This window comes from Natator depressus, chromosome 10 (assembly GCF_965152275.1).
Source record: "Natator depressus isolate rNatDep1 chromosome 10, rNatDep2.hap1, whole genome shotgun sequence".
Lineage (NCBI taxonomy): Eukaryota > Metazoa > Chordata > Testudines > Cheloniidae > Natator > Natator depressus.
In genome coordinates, this window is record NC_134243.1 from 26,057,936 (window position 1) to 26,083,427 (window position 25,492).

At 42.8% G+C, this 25,492-nt stretch overlaps 2 long non-coding RNA genes across 2 annotated transcripts in view; both read left to right on the forward strand.

The window, feature by feature from the left end:
• LOC141994943 (uncharacterized) overlaps positions 1-9,519 on the forward strand; it is a 60,511-nt gene extending 50,992 nt beyond the window's left edge. Inside the window, exons 2-3 of the long non-coding RNA XR_012641224.1 lie at positions 7,918-8,041; positions 9,274-9,519. This is a non-coding gene — a long non-coding RNA (uncharacterized LOC141994943). The remainder of the gene's footprint in view (positions 1-7,917; positions 8,042-9,273) is intronic.
• Positions 9,520-9,584: 65 nt separating this feature from the next.
• Positions 9,585-14,586, forward strand: LOC141994944 (uncharacterized). The gene is made up of 3 exons (XR_012641225.1): positions 9,585-10,258; positions 12,219-12,356; positions 13,690-14,586. It is a non-coding gene; the product is annotated as an uncharacterized LOC141994944 (long non-coding RNA).
• Positions 14,587-25,492: the final 10,906 nt, after the last annotated feature.

Sequence of the window (25,492 nt, forward strand, 5' to 3'; positions counted from 1 at the left end):
GCAAAGTCTACCTTGTTAAGAGAGTTCAAGCCCACTGACTTGTACGGAGAGGCACCCGCTTACGTCAGGACTGAGTCTGACCCTATCTGTCTTCTGGCTGGAATTTACAGAAGGTCATTTGCAAGCTCTTTGGGGCAGGGATTGTTTTTTGCTGCGTATTTGTACAATGGGGCTTTCAGGAACTACAGTACTGTAATACCTACTGACAACTTCAAAAGAATTACTGATATTTTAGGAGTTGAACTTAAAACAACTCCAAAGCTACATTTCAATGAGAACAGTCAGTGGACTACAGTATATTGGCAATTACAATAGCCAAGCAAGCAAAACTGAGTGAGTTTGAGAGCCCAGTACATATCCATTATAGTCTGTTGCCAGTTTGTGTGCCTGAAAATGAAAACACGGCATGTACCATTCTGAATGGCTGAGAGCAAAAATAATTGAGGCTCAAACTTTATTGGCCTGTATGAATTATTTTTGGTCTCCTGTAATCAAAGCTGAAGATTCACCTGTCAGGCACAGTATGGTAAGACTCATTAGATTCTCACCATGTGCTGTTATGAAATTGCTCCATATGGCTGTGCATGATTGTTTACTTGCTAGGTTAGGATATAGACAGCTCTGAAAAAAATAAAAAGTAATAATTATTTTCAAATTCCTTAAGGCAAAAAGTGTATATGTGCAAATTACAGACTTTGGCAATAGTAAATATTTCCCTTGTACAAAAGTATTTTGTTCTGCACAGCATTGACGATATCGATCATGCAACTGGAAATCCTCAGATGTGAGCACTCATTAAGGCAAAGGTATATGAATCATTTTTTAATGACACCTTTTTGCTTTCAGCATCTTAGCATGTGTCCTGGTTTCAGTGGATGCACTGTAATTTAGGCAAGCTGTCTATGGATTTCAGCCATTTCTCTTACCATATGTTTTCTTCAAAAATTACCATGCGCTGGGGCCTGCTCGCTGGATTCACGTAGTGAGATGCACTCTCTGCTGTATCAGCACTTCAGCATCAGTTGAGAAAGCAAGAGTAATATTCTTATTATAAAGAGACATTCCCAATTAGCGAGTATAGTGCATGTGGTGTTAACGTGGATTAAATACTTGCCAATTATGAGCAGCTTATTATTAAAGCTACAGCCAGCTGTTTGCCAGAAATGTGAGATCTGGTAAACAAGTCTGTCTCTCTTCACTTGTAAAGGCTCCCACATTAATTGTTCTTCCCATTGGCTCACAAAAATAAGGCTGAATATTGATGTAAATTGCACTGCCATGGCACCCAAGTGGTTCAAAGCAGAGCAAGTGTAGGAGGTAAAAAGATCAGTTCCGGATCAGAGGAGAATCAGAATGTAACAGCACTGACAGCACTCTGAAGGATCACACTCGCATAGGGCACTAGACCCAGAACTGACCTTCCTATGTAGGACAACTGGATGAGAAGACAGCTTCTCTACAAACAGGGAAGATCCTACCCTATAATTTCCTACTATTTTGCTAGTCTTCACTTAAGGGTCTCCACCAAGTTTCAGGTTTCAGAGTAGCAGCCGTGTTACTCTGTATCCGCAAAAATGTATGCATCCGATGAAGTGAGCTGTAGCTCATGAAAGCTTATGCTCTAATTAATTTTTTACCAAGTTTCAGAGTCGCAGCCGTGTTAGTCTGTATCCACAAAAAGAAAAGGAGTACTTGTGGCACCTTAGAGACTAACATTTATTTGAGCATAAGCTTTCGTGAGCTACAGCTCACTTCATTGGATGCATGCAATGGAAAATACAGTGAGGAGATTTATATACACAGAGAACATGAAACAATGAGTGTTACCATACACACTGTAACAAGAGTGATCAGGTAAGGTGAGCTATTACCAGCAGGAGAGCGCTGGGGGGGGGGGGGGAGGAGGAGGAGGAGGAGGAACATTTTGTAGTGATAATCAAGGTGGGGCATTTCCAGCAGTTAACAAGAACGTGTGAGGAACGGGGGGGGGGGGGTGCAGGGGGATAAACATGGGGAAATAGTTTTACTTTGTGTAATGACACATCCACTCCCAGTCTTTATTCAAGCCTAAGTTAATTGTATCCAGTTTGCAAATTAATTCCAATTCAGCAGTCTCTCGTTGGAGTCTGTTTTTGAAGTTTTTTTGTTGAAGAATTGCCACTTTTAGGTCTGTAATTGATCATACCACACCACACGATCCATTGTCTACAGCCAAGCTCTGCAATACAACCGCATTTGCTCCAACCCCTCAGACAGAGACAAACACCTACAACATCTCTATCAAGCATTCTTACAACTACAATACCCACCTGCGGAAGTGAAGAAACAGATTGACAGAGCCGGAAGAGTACCCAGAAGTTACCTACTACAGGACAGGCCCAACAAAGAAAATAACAGAACGCCACTAGCCATCACCTTTAGCCCCCAACTAAAACCTCTCCAACGCATCACCAATGATCTACAACCTATCCTGAAGGACAACCCATCACTCTCACAGATCTTGGGAGACAGGCCAGCCCTTGCTTACAGGCAGCCCCCCAACCTGAAACACATACTTACCAGCAACCACACACCACACAACAGAACCACTAACCCAGGAACCTATCCTTGCAACAAAGCCCGTTGCCAACTGTGTCCACATATCAATTCAGGGGACACCATCATAGGGCCTAATCACATCAGCCACACTATCAGAGGCTCATTCACCTGAGTATCTACCAATGTGATATATGCCATCATGTGCCAGCAATGCCCCTCTGCCATGTACACTGGCCAAACTGGACAGTCTCTATGTAAAAGAATAAATGGACACAAATCAGACATCAAGAATTATAACATTAAAAAACCAGTTGGAGAACACTTCAATCTCTCTGGTCACTCGATTACAGACCTAAAAGTGGCAATTCTTCAACAAAAAACTTCAAAAACAGACTCCAACGAGAGACTGCTGAATTGGAATTAATTTGCAAACTGGATACAATTAGGTTCCCCCCCCCCCCCCCGCTGGTAATAGCTCACCTTACCTGATCACTCTTGTTACAGTGTGTATGGTAACACCCATTGTTTCATGTTCTCTGTGTATATAAATCTCCCCGCTGTATTTTCCACTGCATGCATCCGATGAAGTGAGCTGCTGCTCATGAAAGCTTATGCTCAAATAAATGTTAGTCTCTAAGGTGCCACAAGTACTCCTTTTCTTTCTACCAAGTTTGTTCATTAATGCAGGAGACAGGTTGTTCTCCTACCAGATTGTTCTTGTTATCAAAAAGCTTTTCCTAATACTCTAGGTTAAAACGGAAGAGAGATGTACATCCTGTTAGCCTTTAACTGACTGTACAGAGCTGGAAGTTCAGAGAGAAGGTGCTGAAAGATACATACTGGTTTTCCTTTTTTAAACCTTTAACTTGATATGTTACATGATCAATTTAAGGGTTGCTTCAAATATAAGTTCCAAAAATATGAGACACACAAGGTGGATGAGGTAATATCTTTTATTGGACTGGTGGTGGAGGGGACAAGCTTTTGAGCTTCACAGAGCTCGTCCTTCACAGAGGTCGTGAAATGGTAACCAGAGTGTTACAGCTAAATACAAGGTGGGACAGATTGTTAAGCCTAAGGAATTCACACATGGTGCATCTTATGAAGTGGGTTCTAGCCCATGAAAGCTTATGCCCAAATAAATTTGTTAGTCTCTAAGGTGCCACAAGGACTCCTAGTTGTTTTTACACATGGTGAAGGAGACCACTTAAAATGAAATGGGCACTTAACGCCTCTGCAGTTGTAGAACGAAGTAGGGTTAGTAGGCAGCAGTGATTACAGTTTGTTATAATGAGCCATAAAATCAGTGTCCCTGATAAGGCCATGATTTTTAGTGTCCAGTAGAGTTATGAATTTAAGTTCCCATGGTCATCTTCTGTGCAGGTTTCCTTTGAGGATGAGGATTGAAAGGTCAGATATGGAGCGATCACATTGTGAAAAGTATTTGCTCACAGGTTCCCAAGAACTGTCAGTGTAGATAGGTGGGTGGTGTGTTTCTCTCTCTTTTTTAAGAATTAGGGAAAATCAGGAACTTTTCTGAAGCTCCAGGTTTAAGCATATGTTTCATATTTGTTTGGTGTCTTTGGCAGGGAGATGAGGGGCCTGACTCTCCATTATCTTGTCCCTGATGCAAAGTTTTGTCAATAAAGCTTATTTCAGGGAACTGGTATAAACCAGACTGGCAAAAATACTCTTTTGTGGGTCTAAACTGTGTCTTCATCAGGATAGATATACCTGTATTGGCTATATATCTACTACATAGGTATCTTGGCCACCCCTTTCTAGTGTATGCAAGGCCTGGGAGTCAGTGTAACTCTCTGCTTTCTCCAGAGTGACAGTAAGTTACTGCTGGCGTATAAAAGCCTTGCTGACTCAGATGTTCTGGCCAGTGAGTAGGGAGGTATAACCAAGGTTCTGCCCATTCTTCATCCACCTCCTCTAAGGGAAGAGAGAGTGGGTGCTTAGCCCTGCTTACTCCTTACAAACCTGCATGCAAGGTAGCCTACATAAGGGGTCCTTATTCCCTTTTGTTCCCTTACAGTCACACAGAATCCAAGTCTGAATCTAGCCCTTACTGAATAAAGAAGATGGGGCACAGGAGAGAGGTAGGGATGGGAGGGGGGCAGTAAGATCTCTGGACTGTAGTAATTGAGTCACATTGTAAGCCATGAAATGACACTTACTCACTGCTGGGAGGAGAGCTTACTACCCACCATGAGCTGCCCCACTGAACTCAATGCAACTTTTTGCAGTAATAAACAGTGCTTAATTTGTGCCAGGATATGCTAGGGCTGAGTCCCGGCACCTTTAGACATGGCGGTTCATATCCCTAGCACCTCTAGGCTTGGCAGTTCACAGCCCTGGCACCTCTGGGCTTGCTGCATCAGTTATGATTGTAAAAATATTGCTTGAGCCTCTGTACCTAATTGCTTGAGCCCCTGCACCACTTTCATTACAAATTACGCACCAGAAGTAAGTACTACTCCTGATAGTAAGTGTCTATAGCAGGGGTCGGCAACCTTTTAGAAGTGGTGTGCCGAGTCTTCATTTATTCACTTTAATTTAAGGTTTTCGCGTGCCAATAATACATTTTAACGTTTTTTAGAAGGTCTCTCTCTATAAGTCTATATATTATATAACCAAACCATTGTCATATGTAAACAAGGTTTTCAAAATGTTTAAGCAGCTTCATTTAACATTAAATTAAAATGCTGATCTTACGCCGCCGGCCTGCTCAGCCCGTTGCCAGCCTGAGGTTCCGTTCACCTAGGCCAGCAGCGTGCTGAGCGGGGCCTGAGGCCGGGACCCCGACTGGCAAGGGGCAGGCAGCCAGAACCCCAGACCGGCAGCGGGCTGAGCAGGGCCGGTGGCTGGGACCCCAGACTGGCAGTGGGCTGAGAGGCTCAGCCCGCTGCCGGTCTGGGGTTCCGTCCGCCAGCTCCTGCCAGCCAGGGACCCGACTGCTGGCCCCACTCAGCCCGCTGCCGGTCTGGAGTCCCGGCCCTGCCCACATAGAGTAGGTACCTACCTTCTCCCTGGTTCTAGCCATTCTCTTCCTCTCTCTGTGTGCAGGAGCTCCCGTTTGGTGCAGGGTGGGAGTGGGGATGTGGGGGGTGCAAGAGTCAGGGCATGGGGTGTGGGGGGGCTGGGTATGTGTGGGGGGTGCAGGAGTCGGGGCTGGGTATGTGTGGGGGATGCCAGATTCAGGGCTGGGGTTGTGGTGGGGGTGCAGGGGTCAGGGCACAGGGCTGGGGTGGGGGGGGGTGCAGGGGTGAGGGCAGAGGGCTGGGTGTGTGAGAGGAGGGTTCAGGGGTGAGGGCAGAGGGCTGGAGGGTGTGTGGGGGGGTGCAGGGGTCAGGGCAGAGGGCTGGGGGTGCGGGCTGGGGTCGTGGGGGTGCTCCCAGCCCCCTGCCGTGAGCCGTTCAGGGCAGGGGGCTGGAGGAGATATGCCCTGATTCCACCCCCTTCCCCAAGGTCCCCGGAGCAGAGAGCACGCTGCGGCTCCGCTTTTCCCTCTCCCTTCCATAGCAAGGGCCGACAGCTGATCGGCCGCAGGGAGGGAGAGGGGGAGGGGCAGGAACCCAGCACCCTGGGCGGAAGAGGCAGGGGGAGGGGGAAGTTTGCCTGCCCTGCAAGGAGAGAGCAGGGGGGCGGAAAACAGCGGGCTGGGCCGGGCAGGATTTTTAGTGGCACACTGCTGTCTGCCCGGGTCCGGCAGACAGCAGTGTGCCATTAAAAATTGGCTCACGTGCCATAGGTTGCCGACCCCTGGTCTATAGGATCAAGTGTCTAAACCCAGCTGCAGAGAAAAGCAACATGTTTGTCTGATATTGATACCAAATCTATCTTCAGTTGTATGATGACCTACACACTGTTTATTGGAAATGGATCAAACCCAAAGCTAATTAACGTGGCCACTCTCCGCCCCCCCAAACCCATCCATGCTAGTGATGCCTGGGATACAGTAGGCAATGTAGTGCAAGTACTCATGAAATATATAGGCCCTCTATGTACAACTTCATCTACTCATAGCAACGACATGTAGCAGAACCATGAAATAGGCAGAGAGGGAATCTTTGCCTCATATCTCTCTATTATAAGCAATGGGGAAAAATACCATTCACAAAATCATAACATTTGGGGTGCTTTTTTATAAAGCAGAAAAATTAGATTTATTAAGCGTGAGCCAACGCCAAAACACTGGAGGATTATGGAGCAGGTAATCCCATTCTAAGCAGTCTGACACTTTCACAGTGTCATTAGAAAGTGCTATTTGGTAGGAGAGAAGAGCTTATTGGCTCAAGAGATAATGCTATAGAGGTTTCTAGCATTGTTTGTGCATAATCCACATATAACAAATCCAACCTGGGACTGAGTTATGGTGTGGGAAATTGCTTTTTCAGTCCTAGAAGCCATCTTAGCCACTTAGCTCTGCAATCTTAATTTACAAGGGAAAAGGGATGGTAGTTGGAATAAAAATTTGGATCAACGTCAGGTTTAGGAATGAAAATAAATAATGCTTCTCTGAAGCTCCCTTGACAGTTAGTTTTGGATTCAAGATCTTTAAAGAAAAGCTTTAATTTAGGGGCAGAAACTCATTATATTGTGAAAGACCGCAGCAGTACTAGTCATATTGCCTTCAGTCCATGTTCAAACATTTGTAAGGTCCAACCTTCTCTTTCTGTCTCCACAGCTAACACACTCGTGTAGACCCTGATTATTTACTGCCTCAACATCGAAAGCTCGAAGTCAAATGTTCTTTGACTCCCATCACAGTCAAGCTTCTTTTCCTTGCCTTCAAGGCCCAAAATATTCTGCTCCCTTTACATGACCGTCAGCGGCTCTTTTCACATTGACCCTGTCTCCTTCTGTCTACCAATGACACCAGGTCCACTTTTAAAAACATGCCCACAGTTCCTTCCAAGCTGCCTACACATGGAACACTCTGGCTGAGCTAGGCTCCCAAGCCACTACATTCTCCAGGTTTTGACCCCCACCTAAACATCCACTTCTGCCGTGGCACCTACAAATTACTCAGCTGATAATGGCCAGGAAGATGGACCTTTGGGAATAATTGAGATACAATCATCTGGAAAAAATGACAGGAGTTGGCTGCTTGCCAGCTTGGCCACTCAATGTTTTGAACATTTCCCCCCTGGTACCTTCATCTGTCTGTTTAAAATGCAAGATCTTTGGAGCCTGGACTGTGCCTTGCAGTAACTTGTTCATTCCTTGGCACATTTTGGGTGCTCTTGGGATGTAAATAATAATTGACAATGGAAACTCTGAAGATGGGTCAAATGCACAATATGGGCCAATAGCTCTTTGGCCAGATGTTTTATTGAGTTTCACATTTTTTAATTGCTCTTTCTATTTCAGCTTCTTCCATGGTTCCCAGATGGTATTTCCTCAGCATAAAATGGATCTAAATCCTACACCAACGTTTCTGGATTCCTCAGCACTGTGGCTGAAAATTCTCAGCAACTTCATTTAATTTCTAAAGGTAGGGTTTTAGGAACCAACCTAATACTTCCTAATGCCAGGGGAAAGAATCATGTTGTTTTCAAAGGGCATTGAAACAGGCACTCAGGGAATTCAATCATACCATCAGTCTAGTATGGTAGCCTGGGAGTTTTTTCTATTGCATCACCTCTTATTTTCAGTGTTGGATATCCCATAGATTTTTGTACTGATGACCTAGGCACTGAAAGGTTTGATAGTTGAGTGTTGGTGTTTTGGCAGCTTTGGAAGTACAGGGAGACAATTTGGGATGGTGGGTTAAACTCATTAGCTCTGATCAAGTTCCACCGAAAGATCTAAGCCTGGTGATGACAATGCTTTGAGAGTTGACATGGGATGGACACAGTTTTCTCTTTGTTTACTTAGTATAGTGTCTAAGGATCCAATCCTGCCAATCATATGCTTGTCTCTAATGAGACTATTCATGTGCATAAAGTCAACAGGACTATTCACAGTTCCAAAGTTAAGCAAACCTTTGCAGGATTGGGCACTAGTACAGTATCAAAGACTTCTCCAACCACATTATATTAGGAAAATCACTAATGGTTGTAGCTTTTTCAGTTCTTTAAATAAAAATAAAGGGAGGAGGCTGATCTTTGGTGGACTCATATACATTATGCATAATTCTGCATAATTGAGTTTCAGCACAGCCTCTCTTAATCTCCCATCTCTATGTCTCTCTGAGATTGCAGTGAACATTTGCTAAAAAGTACGTCAACATCAAGCTTTTCATTAGCCAGTGGGGAATATAGAATTTCAAATAACTTATCTGTTTAGATTTGGGTTTTGATGAATGGCTCTCTTGGAGAAATACTACTGAGCATTTAGTTCTTTTTTTTTTTTTTTTTTGGAAACATACAGATTTCCCCCCTGTTTTAATAAGGCTGTTATGGCTTTTAACATACCATGAAATTAAATGTCTACATTGGGGATCCATAATTTAGCATAACAATAGTATTTATAGCACTTGTTGGAACTATGAAGAATCAGAAGATGGTATAATAATGATTGTAACATTTTAATTGTGGCCATACATTCTAGAGCCCACAAAGTTGACCTCTAAATTAAAAACATACTAAAGTGATAATCATGTTTCTCAGCAGTGGTTTGTACAAGGTGAATTATCACCTGAATGATAGTATTAATCTGGAAGCTGCTGGTAAGTAGAAACAAATATTTTAATTTTTTTTTTTTTTTTTTTTTTTTTTTTTGCAGAATAGCTGAAGTTCTAAAGACGGTCTTATGTACTTACTATACTTTGGAAGCTACAGTATCTGGTTGCTTGAGACACATGTATCTTTCGTTCATGTCTGCATAACAGAAATTACAAACAAGCCAGGGATATATTTGTATATTCTATGTGAAGATAGTTAGGGCCAGATCCTGCAAGGTCACAAAGGCCCCCCAACTCCCACTGTACTTGGGGCATTCAGAACACTCAGCAGCTCTCAGGAGACACTCATGGCCTGATCTGCAGAGGTGCTGGTGCATTATCAACTCCTATGGAAGTTCATAGGAGCTGTGGTCCTCAGCATCTCTGAAACACACACAAACACATGCTCAAGTAATGTCCTGAATAGGGCCTGGGCACTAAATGCTTGTTTGTGGCCCAATCATGCAAAACCCCAATGTGCTGAACCACAATGGGGTCCAGTCCTTAGTTTTTATCATCTAATATTTGTTATCCTGTCTTCCCTGAGCTCCACCACAACCTGTTTGGGGCAGGGATTGCCATTTACTATATATTTGCACAGCACCTAGCACAATGGGGCCTTAATCTGATGGCAGCATTTAAGCACTGTTGCAATATTAAAAAAATGTGACAATGATCTCTATAACCCTTTTCAGGAAAGCAAGTAAGATGTGCCATACTCAGGGAAGCAGCAAAGTCCCCCATCCCACCCAAAGAGAAATACAGTGAAACTACAAATATATGTTTTCAGCAATGATCATGTCAGACACATCCAAATGACTGAGTAGCACATTTCACGTAAAGTGCTGGCTGGAGGGAGAATACTTAAAAAAAAAAATTCCCAAATTGTGGAAAGTGCTAATTTACCCCTCATCACAATTTAATTAAAATAAAACCATCAGTCTTTCATATTCTGTAAGGAACGGGATTTATTATGACCTGAATCCCGAAAGAAACAGGACGAGAGCTGCAGCAAGAGTGGCCAACATTTTTCTGAAGTGTGGCAGGGTAAGTTTACTGTTGTTGCTGAGAACATGAAAGGCCATTAGTTAGCATCACTGAGGAGCTAGCAATGAGATCGGAGAGAAATGTTCATTTTCATGACTGACTTGTAAAATGAGAACCATTGGAATTAATTCAGCTCCTGGTTACATTGATGTAAACTGGAATTGACCCCACTGACTTTACTGGCTTACACCGATGTCCATGACAGCAGCATTTGGCCCACAATACAGGAGTTACCATTCTTGTTAGCACCTTGTCTCCCTGCCAAACAGTGGTCAGATACTGAAAGACATGCAACCAATTAGTGGCAACCTCAGCCTATGGTCTCATCTTGCTGCATGTCCAGCCTGCCAGGGCCAGCTCTAGGTTTTTTGCCGCCCCAAGCAAAAAATTTGCCGCCCCAAGCTCCAAGAGCACCACTGCCCAAGCCAAAAAAACAAACAAACGGGTGGCCGGAATGCCACCCCTGGAATTGTGCCGCCCCACGCACGTGCTTGCTTTGCTGGTGCCTAGAGCTGGTCCTACAACCTGTATACTACTGCAGCAAAGCTACAATGGTTTGTAGGAAGCAGTTGTGCTACATCATCCAAATGAGCATGGACTTCTGGCCTACAATAATTCTGGCTCTGGTCGGACCTGTGCTAAGCTAAACTTGAACTGGGCCTCCTTGTGGTGTCTTGGTGCCCTAATACATTACCTGGTGCTTGCATTTTATGCTTCAGGATCTAAGCTTCCATTTTAAATAATAATAATAAAGCCCTTCTCATAACCTTAGCGGTGTGAAACAGATGTGTACTGAGGCAGTGACATCTGTGTGAGTGTGCAGGTAGCCTGAAACTATACATCGATGTTAATTGGTCCAATTCATGCTAAAAGTTTTAACTTTGATGCACAAAATGGTTAAAATATCAGCATCGTTAACTCTTTCACTGCTGATCAATGCAAGCAAAAAAGAAAGGGTTGATCATCTTAACATCTATGCACAATTGACTGATTGCATTCTCCTTTTGGCATCACAAGAGGGTGGAACTTGGGCAAATACCACACTTATTTTTTCCCTGTCTGACCCCTGAAGTTGTCACATTCAGCCAAGAAACTGCACAGTAACAATCACAGCAAGCAAGTGGCACTACCAAAATGACAGCTATCAATTAGCAATACAAAGCCATGAGTAATGATAGGTGTTACATATGCACAGCATAATTATATGACAATATCATTGTCCACTAACTCTGCTGACATTGTCTTGACACGATAATTTTATAAACTTCTTAGACTGATAATTGGCACTCATAAGACAATGGAATAGCTGGGAAATCCATTAAACGTGCCACATATCTGCCAAAAAAAAAAGCAATGGTTATTTTAAGTCATCTAAAGGGCCAGGTGGCAACTAAAGGATTATTTACTTCTCTCGTATTCATGCTCAAGAGTCTTACCTCTTTGCCTGAAAAAGTGAAATAAGTCTTGACCTGATGTTATCATGCAAGAAATTGCAGAAAGGAGTATGGGACAGATTCTTGTCTCCCTTACACTAATAATGGATATTTAGAGCAACTTCAATTAAATGAATTAAGGTGCAGTATTTGGCTCATAAGCTTTATGCCTACAATTTTTTTTAAAAGAGACATAATTCTTGATTTATGGACATTTTCTTTAATATGCCACAATGCACTATGGTGTATACCCTGTCAAAAGGCAATTATGGAAATATCCAAGTGATCTATGCATCTTTGATATTAGTTGTTTTGTTGTTTGTTTGTTTTTCCAGTGCTCTTTGCTGTAGTATCTTAGCAATATGTGTGATGTCACAAAATTACCTATCCATTGAACCATGACTCTGTTTTTGTTTTGAACTATGTATATATTCCAATTCCCTACTGTTGCTCCACCTAACCAGTTTTATAGTTACTTGAAAAACAGGAGCATCCTTTCATCACGGCTTTTTGCATTTCCTATGTAGAACCACTCACTCAACAACTGAACAAAGTATGAACATAAGGCTGGCCATACTGGGTCAGACCAAAGGTCCATCTAGCCCAGTATCCTGTCTTCCAACAGTGGCCAATGCCAGGTGGCTCAGAGGAAATGAACAGAACAGGTAATCATCAAGTGATCCATCTCCTGTCACCCATTCCCAGCTTCTGACAAATGCTCTTGACAATAAGGCAAACATCTCAAGCCAGGATAGATTTACAAGACAATGACCTGGAAAGGAACCCTGTCTTGTGTCCAAACAACTTCACAAGTGCCTTTCACTAATGAATTAGCATTGTAAAATAGGTGCAAATCTTTTTGCTAACTCCATGGAAACATAGAATCATCAACCAAAGCCAGGTGAGTTTCATAAAAATAAACAAAACTGTTGTCAGATAATGCTTAGAAACTTTTTGTTTCAAGGAAGCACTCTCATTCCATGCCTGGCTATGTTCATGGAAATATGTTGGATCAAATCAGCTGATGCAAATCAGTATACCTCTATTGACTGTACAAAAAGACATCGATTTACACCAGCTGAGGATCTTGCCCTTAAGTTTTTGTATAGTGATTTTACTTTAGGCCACTTTTTATCCTGTATTATAAACTAGTCCCTCTGTCACAATAATTCTATAAATATCGTCTTCGTACAATGTTGGCAAAGGGACAAGACAAGGTTGCTACTTGTCTCCACTGATATTTATGACCACATTAGAACTGCTCATCACAATTAAAAATAACGACACAATCAGGGGTATTCAAATTAGAGATAACCAATTAAACCACAGTTACATGCAGATGAAGTGACAGAGCTTGACCTCTACTTAACACTTCTAGGACTTAACGTCTCAGTTTCTCACTCTTGGACAATAAAGTGAATTAGCTGAATTAGTACTTAAATGAACTTTTGTAATGGGCTCATTTTATTCTTTTGATTGTGACTAGATACCTGGGGTATCATATGACTGTACATAAAGCATTACAATATATGGGTTGGAGGCCATCTTCTGCTGTCAGTCGCATTCTATGCATCTCAATCTCTCAGGCACTTTGCACTATTGAGACAAGTTGCTTAGGTTTTCAGTGTAATTTACACGGAAATGGCATTCTGTCCCTTCCTTCTGCCCCCCACCCCAAAAAGGTTATTTTTCTTCTAAAAGTACAAAAGAAAGAGAAACCTACCCCAAAATGCAGATGTTTGTTTGCAGAGACTATTGAATTAATCTAAATAAAATGTAGCAATATATATGTGCGCGCGCACACACACACGAGTCTGGCCAAAGTTTGCACTGAAATTTTTGTTCAATGATAGATACCTTTTCAAATTTTTCAATGAAAAATGTTCATATCATTCAAATTTACTATTTTTAACTGATTCCAAAAAACTCCACTTCAAATGGATTCAAAGGAAAGAATGTTAATTTTGATTCTTATCAAATCCTGATTTTTCTTTCCAGATTGTTTTATTGGAAATTTTTGGGATACCATTTTGAACAAAATGAAACATTTTCATTTAAAAAAAAATGTTTCCATGGAAGACAATTCCCATTTTTCACCCAGTCATCATACATTCTATATTTCACATCAAGCATTCTTACAACTACAATACCCACCTGCGGAAGTGAAGAAACAGATTGATAGAGCCAGAAGAGTTCCCAGAAGTCTCCTACTACAGGACAGGCCTAACAAAGAAAATAACAGAACGCCACTAGCCGTCACCTTCAGCCCCCAACTAAAACCCCTCCAACGCATTATTAAGGATCTACAACCTATCCTGAAGGATGACCCAACACTCTCACAAATCCTGGGAGACAGGCCAGTCCTTGCCCACAGACAGCCCCCCCAACGTGAAGCAAATACTCACCAGCAACCACATACCACACAACAGAACCACTAACCCAGGAACCTATCCTTGCAACAAAGCCCGTTGCCAACTGTGCCCACATATCTATTCAGGGGACACCATCACAGGGCCTAATAACATCAGCCACACTATCAGAGGCTCGTTCACCTGCACATCCACCAATGTGATATATGCCATCATGTGCCAGCAATGCCCCTCTGCCATGTACATTGGTCAAACTGGACAGTCTCTAAGTAAAAGAATAAATGGACACAAATCAGATGTCAAGAATTATAACATTCATAAACCAGTCGGAGAACACTTCAATCTCTCAGATCACGCGATTACAGACATGAAAGTTGCAATTCTTCAACAAAAAAACTTCAAATCCAGACTCCAGCGAGAAACTGTTGAATTGGAATTCATTTGCAAATTGGATACAATTAACTTAGGCTTGAATAGAGACTGGGAGTGGCTAAGTCATTATGCAAGGTAACCTATTTCCCCTTGTTTTTTCCTACCCTCCCCCCCCCAGACGTTCTTGTTAAACCCTGGATTTGTGCTGGAAATGGCCCACCTTGATTATCATACACATTGTAAGGAGAGTGGTCACTTTAGATTACCAGCAGGAGAGTGGGTTTGTGTGGGGGGGGGGGGGAGGTGAGAAAACCTGGATTTGTGCTGGAAATGGCCCAACTTGATTATCATATACATTGTAAGGAGAGTGATCACTTTAGATAAGCTACTGCCAGCAGGAGAGTGGGGTGGGGGGGAGGTATTTTTTCATGCTTTGTGTGTATAAAAGATCTTCTACACTTTCCACAGTATGCATCCGATGAAGTGAGCTGTAGCTCACAAAAGCTTATGCTCAAATAAATTGGTTAGTCTCTAAGGTGCCATAAGTACTCCTTTTCTTTTTGCGAATACAGACTAACATGGCTGTTACTCTGAAACCTGTCAAAATGGAAAATGTACCAAGACGACCTAGTGGCTTCACATTTAATTTGAATCAGTTGATACATAATGGAAATTCTGGCAGACTATTATCCATAGGCGCCGACTCAGTGGGAGCACCCCCAGGGAAAAATGGTGGCTGCTGAAAAATATCCTTCCATTGATAAAAGGGTGGGATTTTCAAAAGTACCCACAGGAGTATGGCACCCAACTCCCATTGACCTTGAGGGGGGACAGGGTGCCTAACTCCCTTACCTGCTTTTTCAAATCTCACCAAAAATCATTATGGACTAAAACCTGGGCTCATGAGCATTCATGTACCAATCACCATAAAAACTCTGGAGCCACATGCCATGGAGTCATGATGGATTCCACATCCAAGGATGTTTGAGCAGATTCTCATTGGACAAGTCCCACCACATAAGGTGGGTGGAAAGCACCTCCCTAGATGTGTACCTCCAATCCCTACCCAGGGGTGGGTTTCATTACTAGGACTGGAGCAGCCACATATCAGGGGGACAAAGAATGTTGCAGATTCCCAGAGGTCTGCTTAGGAGTAGGAGGGTTGTGGGGAGCTCACCTGTAAAGGTACCCTAAGCCCCATGAGAATCTGTATAGCAGTTCCCTTCCATACTAGGCCCAACCATCCTTGCCCTGATTATGGTATATGTAAACAAGTGCTATCCCAAGGCACCCCGTCAAGGCTTGAGATGACTTTGTGGGCACCCTGTCTCAGTTTCCTTCTAAGTTCCCAGAAAAAAACATTCATAGCCAAGATCTTTGAAAAAATATTCCTCCTCCCCTGGGTCTAATTTATGAAATGTAATTCAGCTCCCCAAAAGGCCCATTCCACTTTCCCATCAGGTTTAGGGTTTACAGTCATCCTTCTTGAGGCTGTGTTTCCAGGCGTGGCCTCCCCGGCCTGTGGACTCTCCCCTCAGGTTCAGGGAAGGAGGACTGTGTCCTTGATGATTTTTCCCCTCCCCTCCCAGCCCCTGCAGCTCCTCTAGCAGATAGCGTCAGCAGCTTTCCTCCCTGGACTGGGCTTGGAGTCTCCTTTTTTAGTCACTCATCAAGTCAACTAATCAGTCTCTTGATCCTCCCCACATGGGACTAGTAACCTCTGACACCTCTCTGCATTGACTGGGAGAGAAGAAAGTCTTGCCCTGCCCACTCTAGAAGGTTCCTGGTCCTGGGCCCATAAAGGAACAATTATCTGGGTTTTTCCAAGACCTCTCCCATCCCAATATTATCTGTTCCCCAGGACCAACTTCCTCTTCCCCAATGACTGATTCATTTGCTTATCTGGATACATAGAACAGGGTAACTGTCCTCTCCAACTACCTCCTCTGGCCATACAGGGATAATCCCCTTTTCTGTTATTGGGTGTACTGCTACCCTCTGTAAGCATTTATTGGATTTGGCTGTAGGGATTGTCTAGTTCAGTGGTGGGCAACCTGCGGCCCATCGGCTGCATGCGGCCCATCAGGATAATCTGATTGTGGGCCGCGAGACATTTTGCTGATGTTAACCGTCTGCGGGCATGCCCCTCCGTAGCTCCCAGTGGCCGCAGTTTGCCGTTCCCAGCCAATGGGAGGTACAGGAAGTGGCGGCCAGCAAGTCCCTGTGGCCTGTGCTTCCCACAGCTCCCATTGGCCGAGAACGGCGAACCACGGCCACGGGAAGCTGCAGGGGGCTGTGCCTGTGGATGGTCATAGTCAGCAAAATGTCTCGCGGCCTGCAATCAGATTACCCTGATGGGCCATATGCGGCCCGCAGGCTGCCCACCATTGGTCTAGTTTGTCCTCTCCCACTCTTTCTTCATATGCCTCTGTTACTGAAGCTTTCTTACTTTCAATAAATTATGTATATATGGGTACCCATTGCCTTCTGCCTCTAGGAGAGTCTGCTTTTAGCCCCGTATTATTTCCTGTTCCTTGACCTTCACTATTAACTTCAGATGTGAAACCTTATCAATTGCTATTTGAGTCTGTAAGTACTTTTCATGACATCCATTGAATTTCCTTTACTGATAATGACAGTAATATTTCTGCCAAATGCCTGCAAGTTAGCTAAAGCATAACCTCCCCTTCTGAGAATCATGCTGACTATCCTTGATCCACAATGCTTTTCTTAGAGTGGACTCTCCCACCAACAGGGGTTGCAGAGTTGTCAAGGAAACGTGGAATCAGGAATCTTGAGTTCTATTTCTCTGCCACTCACACACTGTCTGATATTGGGCAAGTGCTGTAAGGCCTGATTCAAAGCTTGCTGAAATAAGTGGAAAGGTTCCCATTGATTTTAATGGGCTTTGGATCAGGCCCTACCCTCTCCATACCATACAGTCAAATGGATGGGATAAGTTATCTCTGCTTCTGAAGCAGAGGCAGGGCTTTGAGGCAAAATATTATTGCTTCAGAAAGTTTCCAAGGTTCTCAACACAGATGTTGAATTTCATTGCTTGAGAATCAGTCCTGAATCCACTATACTTCAGCACAATGAGCTTTTTATAAGTGAGTCTTCCCTAGAGATGAAAAGAAAGGGAATCCAGAGGACTCTAATCTCTTCTCCACCCCACCAAGTGTTAACAGCTTCAGTACAATCACCCAAACAAGAACAGGTGGTTGGCAATTGTGCTTTACAACATGCTGCATGCTATATCAAGGATGCAAAGAGAGAGAACACTGTCGCTTTTTGACCTTGATAACAAAGCTGCGTCTTTCTTCCTCACCATAGCCTGAAGCAAAATAGCTGATTCTCAGGTGGAAAAAATAATTAGTAATGTGGGAGGTCAAATGAATTTTGAGATATTCAGGAAAATGTACTTTGAACTGCCAGGTTTACTCATTTACCCACAGGAACAACAAAGCAGCAAAGAAATAAAACCCTCTTACAACACAGAGCTTTCATCAACTATTCCCTCTAGCTGATTTTTCTTCAAATCTCTCTTTTCCCAGTGGCTCCTATTAGAAATGCAAATAGTTTCCCTCTCCACTTAGCAACAAATGTCATGTTACTTTGGATTCTCTAATAGTATTCAATTACCTTTTTTAAATTTCCAAGAGAGAAGGGATGTGCAATTTGTTTAGTCAAATATTCATAACAGACACATCTGGCTTGTAGGCTGGGAATTTGAAGGAGCCTAAGGGAGTAACACACCCAGCTCCCATTGAAAGCCAATAAAAGCTGGGGATCTAACTCTTTCAAACACCAACCATACATAGTTACAGCTGATACTAGCCTGTCCAGGAGTGCATCTTCATAGATGCGTTTAAGGAAGATTATGGGTTCATACAGATCATCTTACTAGGCTTTCTTACACTCCAATTGAAAGATGTGAGGGAATTCATTCTTTACACTGCAGTTAACTGTTTTTGCAGCTGAATGCATTTCCCTGCCTCAGGTTCCTCACCACTCTGGAGAGGTATTTGGGATTGAATAGAGCCCTCTGGGGTGTGTAGAATCCTCTCCCAAACATGACTTTTCTAAACTATGGAGTCAGAGTCAGTCTCAGTTTCTCTCTCTTCCCCTTCCTCCCTGTCCCTTCTGCTCCAGGTCAGCTTGCTTCCCTTTATCCTTGGCTGTTCCTGCAGTTAAATAGGATCCTCCTGCTACAAAAGCACACCCTTGTCTCCTGCCCAAAGCTTTCTGCCCCCTACTCTGAGGCTATGACTATACTATCACTTAGGTCGGTATAACTTATGTCACTCAGGGGTGTATCACAAGCAACATAAGTTACACCAAACTAAGTGCTGTCATTGGAGGTGGATTAATTAAGGCAACAGGAGAGCTCTCTGTTGCCAGTTTAGAGCGACTACACTTTGAACTGCCCATCGCACTGGACACCACACTGGGAACTCCTTATTAGAGTGCCTGTCTTGATTCTGAGAGCTAGTAGCCTTGGAACAAGGTATGTAAGCTGTCCTACAAGGCCTGGATGGGAATGTTGGTCTCTTGTGGTCTGAATGCAAACAAGAGATGTAGCTGTCTTCAATAAATGCAGGGATAGCTCCTGTTCATATCTCTGGGGGTCCTGGTGTTGAAGACACAAGCTACTGCCCTAAGGACACCAAAAGAGAAGAACCATGTGAGGGATCCAGCAGATGAGGCAATTGGAAAGGTGACAAGATTGGTGTCAATGGTACTGGCTGGGCCAATGGTGACAGTGCCACCGAAGCAGACATCTTCAGTGCCAGGTGGTGCAACAGTGGGGAGTCTGGTAATGGGAGGCACAAGAGATCCTTCGCCACAAGGAACTCCTGTGGAGTCAAAGGCACTGAAATAGGTAAGTGCTCAACCAATGGTGCTTATGGTGCTAGAGTGAGCATTGTCATGACCAAATAATGGTGAAGACACTCATCTTGACGGCCCCAGAGGAGCTGGTCTCAATGGATGGAACTTGAGTGACTGTCTGTGACCAGACCTCAACTCAATACCGGAGGATTTACTAGGGGCCTTCTATTAAGGCAATAGCTGGGACTTCAATCACCTATTGGGGTTGGACAAGGACAGTTCAGAGTACTTTGATGAAGATGAAGAATGGCATTTGTTTCTGGAAGCCAGAGAAGTGCTCCTCATTGACGAGGAGTCATTCCTCTTGTGTTCGGGGTCTGATTCTGAAGAGGGACACATCACCTCCATCAGATGGTCTGAGGCAGAAATACCTCTTTTTTGGTTCTGGTAGAGAAGGAGGTACTACTAGGGCATTTGTTCCTCACATGTCCCTCACCAAGACAAATCAAGCAGCTCTTTGCCTATCTCTGACAAGAATAACAGCCTACACATGGCACGCTGCTTGAATCCTGCTGACTTTTTCATTCCAAATCCACCAGTTTTCCATAAAACTGCAAACTATACTAACTTATACATAAGACTAACGATATACAACTATATACCATAAAGTTGTTTTGAAAGATGGTGAACCAAAGTTAAAGTTATGGGGGCTCCAACTTTTGCCATTGAGCAGTGAGAAGGAACTGAGAGGGAGGTGATGGACATGCCCCTTTTATGCTCCCAGCTTGGTACATAGGAGAGCAGAGGGCATGTACCATCTACTGGTACTGCTGGCAAAAGTCTCTGATTCGAATGCACTGGGTGCACATACACCTACTGTAGACTGTATGTGCACAATCACTCAAAGGAGAACGTGGGTAAAATCTTCTGATGACCCACAGATACAAGGTTTCTTCCTGATGAAACAATGAAAGTGAACAGGGAAATAAAACTTCAAATGATAAATTAAAAGAAGAGGCAGACTTCACTTGCATAGACGAGTCATGCTAGCTGGCCTTCAGAGAAAGTAATTGGCAGGGTGATGGCAGAAATTATTTTACAAAAGCTGTATAAAAATGGTACCAGATATTGTCTCATGTTGAAGGAAAAGATTCTAAAGTTTGCATAGAATAAAGAGAGTACATGACAATGAATGCAAAGGTTAAAATTGCAGTGGGGCTGACTAGTACTGTAGGGTATCTGGCAAGAAACTGATCAAAATTGCTAGTGAAACAAACCACCCAACAAAGAAACTAAATGGATGGAGAAAGATTTCATTGTGATAAATGTAGCTGAATACTTTGAGCAGGGTAAAGAAATCTAAAGCAACGTGATCCAAGACACAGAAGTCACCAAGAAGATGAGAAGACAACTTGTCATGGAGTGATAATGGATATTCTTACTAGAGAACTATGCTGGAAAAGTAATTACAGATAGACTCAGGCTCCTGCAGATAGCTGAGGAGTTCTTATAGGAACATTATGAGAGTACATCTAGGCAAACATGATAAGCATCACCTCTTTTCAAGGCATCAGAATTAGAAAGCATAAATGCCATTCCTTAATTATCTACTACTACACTTAGAAGATGGGAGAGAGCAGAGGCAATGGGAGGAGCCAGATCCAAACTATCAAGTTTCTAGTACAAATTCCACACCATATATTGCTTTTTTAACTAAGGGAAATTGGCGGAAGCACTTTTAAGAGCAATCTTATTCAAAAGCTATTAAAGCAGCCAATCATAGCTAAATTGCATAGGGGACGAAATATGCCCCAGAGGCACAGCAAGCCAGAAAAGATTGACTTCTTCAAACTGGTCCTGAGATGGAGCAATCAAATACTCCAGTGCCAGCTTTCCCCATGGAGACAAGACAACCTGGGGCCATGCGACCTCAACCTCGGATATGCACAAGGAAAATTCAATGAGAGATTTGCTGGAGGAACTGCTGTCTTGAAGTGACAAATTACAAGCTTCAGTGACCTCCCTGGAAGGGAAAGTTTGAAACTTTATCAGCACAATTGAGCAATTTAGATGGGCATGGGCAAGAAAGAGAAGAGACAAAATCAAACATACAAGATTACTGGGAAAGCAGCTGAATCTCACACTAAACTTTTGGTTAAAAGTAAAATGGCAAAAGAAAGGCGTGTTATGTTTTAGGAACATTAGCGTACATTATGGGCCAGATCATCAGTGGGTGTAAATCACCCTCAGTCCATTGAAGTCAACGTCAGCTGGGCACCTGGCCCACTGTGTGAATACATTGTGATTCTGGACCCTAAGGGCTGATTTACAGTGCTACTGAGCAACCACAGCTCCCATTTGCTTCATTTGGACTTGTGGGTAACTCAACACTTCTGAAAATCAGTCCCTCCAAGGAGATGAAACAACTCATACAGCTTGATTTCAAATTCACTCACTCATCATGGCTTTGACAATTCACCTCAAACTAAAACAGATTCTACAGTTCAGAATGGAATTCCACTCAGGAGAGACTGAAAAATGTGCCATTTGGGAAAAGAATGAAACACAATAGATTATTTTTAACAGTGAAGTAGAGTGTGGTCAGAATGAATAACAAAAACACAGAGAAGTAGTGAATGAAGAAGAGAAAGACAAAAACCATCCTCACTAAAATATAAATTCAGCTTACACGGAATATACTGGGCAGAAGCTTGTGCTAGATCCAATTCAGCAAGATGATCATGTTTAACTTTAAGCACATGAGGAGCTACATTTGAAGTCATTGGGGACTACTCGTGCTTATAGTTAAGCATGTGCTTAACTATCTTGCTGAATTTGGGCCCTACATTGCAGGGGGGACTTGTCTGTTCTGTTCTATTCAGGCCCTAATACCTTGCCAATCACTGGGGGGGGGGGGGCGTCCTTCAATGCCTTCCACAAAGCATTCAGTGTTGATCACTAGTACACAAGACAGGCTTTCATTTGAACTAGATAAATACAGTATTGTCTGTGGTTTTTTAATTAATCACTCAAAAATGGGTTTAAAGTTCCCGATAAAAGGGTCTGTCAACTTCATCTAGGTTGCAAACTCAGCATACACCTCAAACATAGCTTAAGAGGCCCAAACTTGACAAGGTTCATCTTTCCCTAGTAATGAGGCCCTGCCCTAAAAGCATCTCAGGAGAAACTTGTTCTCTCTCATTCAAGGCCCACATTTATATTTTTGTATTATGATAACTGCGGCCTGCAACATTACAGCACAAAAGGAACAAAGGGCAGGGTAGAATACAAGATAAGATAGCCACTTTGCTAACAAGAAATCTAAGCAAATATATTCCATTCTGAACACAAATTAGCTGCTTGGAATAGAACCGTTGCAGACAGTTCCTCAATTAGAGTAGAGAAAAGTATAGCTAGACGTTAGAAGATCCACTCTGTATCAAAAGATGTTACAAACTCCAACCAGCTGCTGTTCCTGTGGTGGGACTTTGATCAAGTCACTGAATATCAAAGACCACAACTAGCTTAAAAAAAACTTTGAGAACCAAATGTAGGTTCCTGCTCTGTGTAGCTTCAAGATTGGTGCCTTAGACATGACATATGAAAATGAGAGAATTTTATTTGTCCCTAAAGTTGACTACACAAAACCAAGAGAAGTCAACAGTGATTAAAAAGGGATTTAAAAGCACTGTGGAGTCACAGGGTGATTTTCTGAAAATGTGAGAGTTTTATAATGATTGGATGTATAATCAGTTACTATAGTGCAGTCCAAATGAGATATGAACACTTTTCTTCTGCAAGAGATCATGATGATAACTCAGACACTTAAATTGAGCCTTGTTTTTTGGATCATTTTCTGTACAATCTGTTGGCCAGTTCTTTGTAACACATCAGCCCTGTCCATTGAATATAGATACCGAGCTTCTGGTACTTAGCTAATCTATTCTGCAAATACTGAGATTCACAGGAAAAAACTCTTCAGTGAAGTTTCTAGTACTTTCTGCTCACAGATTAACCAAAAGTACTGTTAGAACACACACTGAGTGGAATGGGTCATTTCCAGACTCAGACAGGAGGTTCAGAAGTATATGCCCACCCCCCACCCTCCCAAATACTCCAAGCATTTTGAGTTTAAAATAAAGGTTTAATTTGTATTTTGTCTGAGTGTTGGGTAAAGTATTGCTTTAGTACAATTAATAAACCCATTCCTAAGAGATTATAACTCCATAATTACCAAAATAATAACCGGGAGAGATGTCAGAATTGCAAATAAGTTAGTTGATATCTCCAGCTGCTAAAGATTTCAGCCAGATCTCCCACTCCTGATCTCAGAGAGTTAAGAGATCATATGCTGATTATTAAATGGAATACAGAATATCATGCTTTCAGCAGACAGACTTATGCTCATTAAAGTTATTTATCTTCATAAATGATCTGGAGGATGGTGTGGATTGCACTCTCAGCAAATTTGCAGATGATACTAAACTGGGAGGAGTGGTAGATACGCTGGAGGGGAGGGATAGGATACAGAAGGACCTAGACAAATTGGAGGATTGGGCCAAAAGAAATCTGATGAGGTTCAATAAGGATAAGTGCAGGGTCCTGCACTTAGGATGGAAGAATCCAATGCACCGCTACAGACTAGGGACCGAATGGCTAGGCAGCAGTTCTGCGGAAAAGGACCTAGGGGTGACGGTGGACGAGAAGCTGGATATGAGTCAACAGTGTGCCCTTGTTGCCAAGAAGGCCAATGGCATTTTGGGATGTATAAGTAGGGGCATAGCGAGCAGATCGAGGGACGTGATCGTTCCCCTCTATTCGACACTGGTGAGGCCTCATCTGGAGTACTGTGTCCAGTTTTGGGCCCCACACTACAAGAAGGATGTGGATAAATTGGAGAGAGTCCAGCGAAGGGCAACAAAAATGATTAGGGGTCTAGAGCACATGACTTATGAGGAGAGGCTGAGGGAGCTGGGATTGTTTAGTCTGCAGAAGAGAAGAATGAGGGGGGATTTGATAGCTGCTTTCAACTACCTGAAAGGGGGTTCCAAAGAGGATGGCTCTAGACTGTTCTCAATGGTAGCAGATGACAGAACGAGGAGTAATGGTCTCAAGTTGCAATGGGGGAGGTTTAGATTGGATATTAGGAAAAACTTTTTCACTAAGAGGGTGGTGAAACACTGGAATGCGTTACCTAGGGAGGTGGTAGAATCTTCTTCCTTAGAGGTTTTTAAGGTCAGGCTTGACAAAGCCCTGGCTGGGATGATTTAACTGGGAATTGGTCCTGCTTCGAGCAGGGGGTTGGACTAGATGACCTTCTGGGGTCCCTTCCAACCCTGATATTCTATGATTCTATGATATATTTATCCTTAAAAAGGAAAACATACCAAGGCACTTGATCCATGCCTCAAGAGGGCTAGCAAAATTTGAGGTGATGCTTCCTCCACCTCTTATTGCTGTAACTCTAAGTGATCTAGAGATAAAAAAACCCTCTTAAAATACATAAAGGATTGTGTGTTTTTCTGGATTGGCGTCTAAAACACCGAACACTATCATATTAGAGTTTTAGAGGAACACATTGCATTGGGCATCTCCAGAAGAACAGATCGCAGATAGACAAAGACAGGGATTATGGGTGTTCATCTTGAGATACCTGAAAGGGCCCTGGTTTTCAGAGGAAGCTGAATGCTTGCCCTCTGAAAATCAGACCCCTTTAGTGTCTTGCCAGTTGGGCATCCAGAAACTCAAGGCACCCAAAATCAGTAGAAAAGTTTCAAAAATATAGACCAAGATCTGTAAGACTAAAGTGGACATGACGATGACAACATTATTATTATTATTTTTAACAAACTGAAAAAAAGCTAACAGTAATTGCTGGTCAAATCAAAACATGACCGCACTCCATCCCATTTCCTAAAACTTTTCTCCCAATTTAATATACTGCTCTTAATTTTTATTGTCCCCATGTGCGCTGACATATACAACATATAGTTCTACTCTTATATACTGTGATACTTACGGCTACTGTTCCTAGGCTCATGGCCTCTTTTATATTGTTAATGTTATAAAATCCAATGAAAAGTAAAATTAAAAAAATAAGTGGAACTCAAAAAAAAAAAGATCAAAGAGAAAAAGTGCCTAGGAAAAGAAGGCCTGTACATTGGCCCCATAAAATTGAGCAGAGTCCTATAGAGGGAGGGAAAAGTATTCATAACACATTAGAAGAGAAG